This window comes from Mya arenaria, chromosome 8 (genome assembly GCF_026914265.1).
Source record: "Mya arenaria isolate MELC-2E11 chromosome 8, ASM2691426v1".
Taxonomy (NCBI): domain Eukaryota; kingdom Metazoa; phylum Mollusca; class Bivalvia; order Myida; family Myidae; genus Mya; species Mya arenaria.
The window spans coordinates 44,290,612-44,294,856 of record NC_069129.1 but is presented as its reverse complement, the minus strand read 5'-3'; the positions used below and the strand labels follow the sequence as shown (position 1 = coordinate 44,294,856).

Sequence of the window (4,245 nt, the reverse complement as noted above, 5' to 3'; positions counted from 1 at the left end):
TGTCCGTCCGTCTGTCTGATATACCGCCTTAAATGTATGCCCGAGTGTTGTCCGTCCGTCTGTCTGATATACCGCCTTTAATGTATGTCCGTGTGCTGTCCGTCCGTCCGTCTGAAATACCTCTAAATGTATGCCCGAGTGTTGTCCGTCCGTCTGTCTGATATACCGCCTTTAATGTATGTCCGTGTGCTGTCCGTCCGTCCGTCTGAAATACCTCTAAATGTATGCCCGAGTGTTGTCCGTCCGTCTGCCTGATATACCGCCTTTAATGTATGCCCGAGTGTTGTCCGTCCGTCTGTCTGTATAGTCGTCGTTATATGCTCTTAGAGACAATTAAACGGGCATTATATTTTGTTAGGTGTTTGTTTATTCAAAATGATTAAAAATATTTGATATGAACATTACTGTGCAAACAAGACGACCGTGAGAGAGTCACTTTACGAACATGCGTGTCAACATTATGCAAACACGTTCCCGTGCCGCTGTCTAGCGATTCTGGAAGCATATAGCAGCGTCAAAATATCGAACTGAAAGTAACATTAGCTACGTTCAATTCGTTTCGTTATATTGAAACTGAATTCGCATAGTCAGATAGAGTGTTTGAAGGACTTTTAAGACACTAAAAGTTTCGATCATTAATTCACATTGACATGTTAAATAGGTTATGAATTTTGTGTTATAGAGCACTTGAAGCTGCACTCTCACAGGTTGAACGTTTTACAACTATTTTTAAATTTTGTATTGGAATTGGAAAATTTATGCGAAAATGCATGTAAACCAGTCACATACATTCTGCTTCATCAGAGGTTCGATCATGATCAAATTTAACGTAACTCTGGTGAACGAGAATGGTCATATAAGACTGCTGACAAAAAATAAGATCGCAAATTTTTATTTTTAAATTTCAAAAATCGAGGTTTTATGCATTTGTCTTAAACAGTTAGGAACGGTTTAAGCCATAAAACATTAATTTTGGAATGGAAATATGAAAATCTGCGATCTGATCTTTTGTTAGCAGTCTTTTATCACTGGTTTGCAAATATTTACGCAAAAATTTGCTCATTCCAAGACAACAATAAAAAAATGTAAAAACGGTAAATCTGTGAGAGTGCAACTTTAAAACATGCTTCATAATCCTTGTATATAGCCATTATTCAGGGGCACTGGTATGATGTAATACCTACGTATTTTAACCTCTCAACAGTTCGACACTGTGATAAATATTGTCAAACATGTATCATGAAGACAAGAATGTTAAACATACTTGAGACATGACGTACCAAAAATAGACATCAAAGCGAAGTACAGCCAGTACTATAATAACTATTTCCGTGTGAATTCGTTCAAATGAGCATCATTTTATGACAACTTAAAGGTTAATTATAAACAATAAAATTGCTACACTTGTTTTCTTCCTTTTATCAGTAACGTATATTTAAAAACAACAACATATTAACAACATAAGTTCATAACAACAGTTCAAAACTTATAAAGACAGAATCTGACCAGCAGAACCTGTTAAAAATGATAAAACTTGCATTTGACCGGAAATGATAAACTTGCATTGACCGACAATGAAAAACTTGCATTGACCGGCAATGATAAACTTGCATTGACCGGCAATGATAAACATTGAATTGACCGGCAATGATAATCTTACATTGACCGGCAATGATAAACTTGCATTGACCGGCAATGATAAACTTGCATTGACCGACAGAGATAAACTTGCGTTGACCAGCATATTACTCTCGTCACAGACAAGATTAATCGTACATGAGATAATGCTGATGAATGAAATAAATAGATGAACATTTTATAAAAAGAATATGAGTGAAGACAATTTACAATTAAACAGTTGAGATACCACTGTTCATTTCACAATTTCTGTATGTCAACCACATATGAGAAATTATTAAATACAAGTTGATGATTCAGTGAAATTTGATAAAGGTATTCTAATAATAAAGTATAATTGCATTGATACATTGCTGTATTAAAAAACCCCTGAGACATTCGTTAAATACATAGAGACGTCAGCGAATTCAGGTATTTTAAATTATGTTTTCACTGTGTGTAAACTTCAGATATAAACACATCAGAGGACACTATAATGATCACGTTTCTCTATCTGTTTCTCTTCTCATGTACTGAAAAGCTTGTGTCAAAATCTGGTCCATTGTGGCTTGATCTTTATAACCTCGAAGACAATATTGAAACTCAATGGTTAACAACCGAACGTCAGCCCTGGTCCGTGATTTATAACGAGGATGACCGTTAGTCACTCTGTATTCAAGTTGACTTATTACCTTGTATATTGGTAGTAAGTCCGTGATTTATAACCGCATGACGTATGACACTCATTTTCGCGATGGCTGTTATCAACTGTGCGTGACGTCAGAGCTGAGATCTGAAGAATGTGGAAGGAAACATTATCTCCTTTATTGCATCTGTTGATGGTGACGAATCTGGTTGCATGTGTTAGCTTCTGTAAAAATAGAAATAAAACTCATAACTTAATTGCTTGGATATCTTACTAAAATATCTAAAATATATCTGTCACGATTGTATGACTTTAAAATACTACTTCTTATGTACGCACAAACTCATAAATTTTAAAATACTACTTCTTATGTACGCACAAACGTGCTATCTGTATCATTTATCATGAATTATTCATACCCATGACAAGCAATATATTGGACTTTAAGAAACCAGTATATTGAATACAACTTATTTAACACGCAAGTGCGAAACTACTTATTTCAAAGGTTTTTTCTTAATATGTATTACTGCGCCACCCTACAAATCTAAAATGACGCTCACCCCCTATAGAGTCTGTCCAGCAGCGTGGCAACATCCCGGACCGTGAAAGCGATCAGGTACTCCTGAAGTAGGCGCTCCATGTATCTCTCAAGCGCTTGACTCCGCTCCAATAGCGCCCCGTACTGTTGCTGATAAGCCAGAATGAATGAAGATCCCATACCCTCGCCCTTTCCCCTCCCTGTGTTCGTCTCTTGTAGTACGACTTGTGTGTTATTCATGGAAATTTCGAACTTTGAATCTCTCGCTCCCGTTAAGACGACCTGGAACTTTTCAATCGGTTCCTTTGCTTACAAAACGGCTCTTTAAATGTGAATAAATTATTAGCCGAACAAGTATGTTTTATCTCCTTTATATATGTAAGTTTGACGTTCAGAACAATATATATATTTACAAATTTTCCTGCAGAACAAAATATTTCGAGTGTTAAACCGTCTACGTGATGTTTATTACTAAGATCCTATACGGCAAAATATAGTCGTTCTATAAACACACAGCCGAGGCCACTCTTAACTTGAAAACTGACTTGTTCAATGCGGTATTTGAAGATATACAAACTTCTTCAAGCTTCGCTGGTTGTGCCAATAGCTAGGACGTAAACTAAAGATTGCCAAATACTGATATATCACATGAACAAATATGCTATTGCCAAGTCCCATGGATTGTTACCATATTACGTACCGACTAGAAGATCTAGTTTAAAACCTTTTCTCTAAGACCTTCTGTACTTTAGCGTTAAATGAACTACTTAATCCGCCATTGGATTAACGATATGCGCTATTATATAATGATTGTTTTATTTGTTGATGTTATTTCTTTGATTTACTTTATATCTTTAAACCTTCAATTTGTTGGGTGTTGTATTTTATTATTTGCGGCTTCGATTGTGGTTAGCAACCTGAACAAATAAACATCGAGAACACATTGCGAGATCACAACACAAACAGTATTTTAATAACGATACAACATAAAACTATGGGCTAGTATCTATGACGACACGACGTAGTTTAAAGCTGTTTACTTTGTTTGAATAAACGGTTAAAAGATGTTCCTCTGTTAGGCCTAAAAAATACATTTGGTTCGGGTTACCCTGCCTTTTTCAGAAGTGCGTTTTGTTCTGACGGAACATGCTCACACATTAACCAGATTGACTACGTAGCACCAATAAGGCCTATGCAGGTCATTATACAGCACGACGCGGAATGCTTTGCTGTAATGCACAGGTCATTTGTAACCACGCCTCCCCACCCCCAGGTCCGGGGAATAGCGGGGATTTTGACTTTCAGTCCAGCCAATCCCAGGTAAAATCCCCGTCCTGTTGGGTCAAAATGCCGGTAAAATCCCCGTCAAATGCCCCCCCCCCCTCGCACCCCTGGGACATCCTAAGTAAGGCCCACTCCCCGCTATTTTCGGCGCGAAAAC

The 4,245-nt window shown here is 37.2% G+C and overlaps 1 long non-coding RNA gene across 1 annotated transcript; it reads right to left on the bottom strand.

Moving 5' to 3' along the window:
* Positions 1–1,403: 1,403 nt before the first annotated feature.
* LOC128242537 (uncharacterized) lies at positions 1,404–3,343 on the bottom strand. The gene is made up of 2 exons (XR_008262633.1): positions 2,827–3,343; positions 1,404–2,488 (listed from the first exon to the last, which is right to left on the bottom strand). It is a non-coding gene; the product is annotated as an uncharacterized LOC128242537 (long non-coding RNA).
* Between the last annotated feature and the right edge of the window lie 902 nt (positions 3,344–4,245).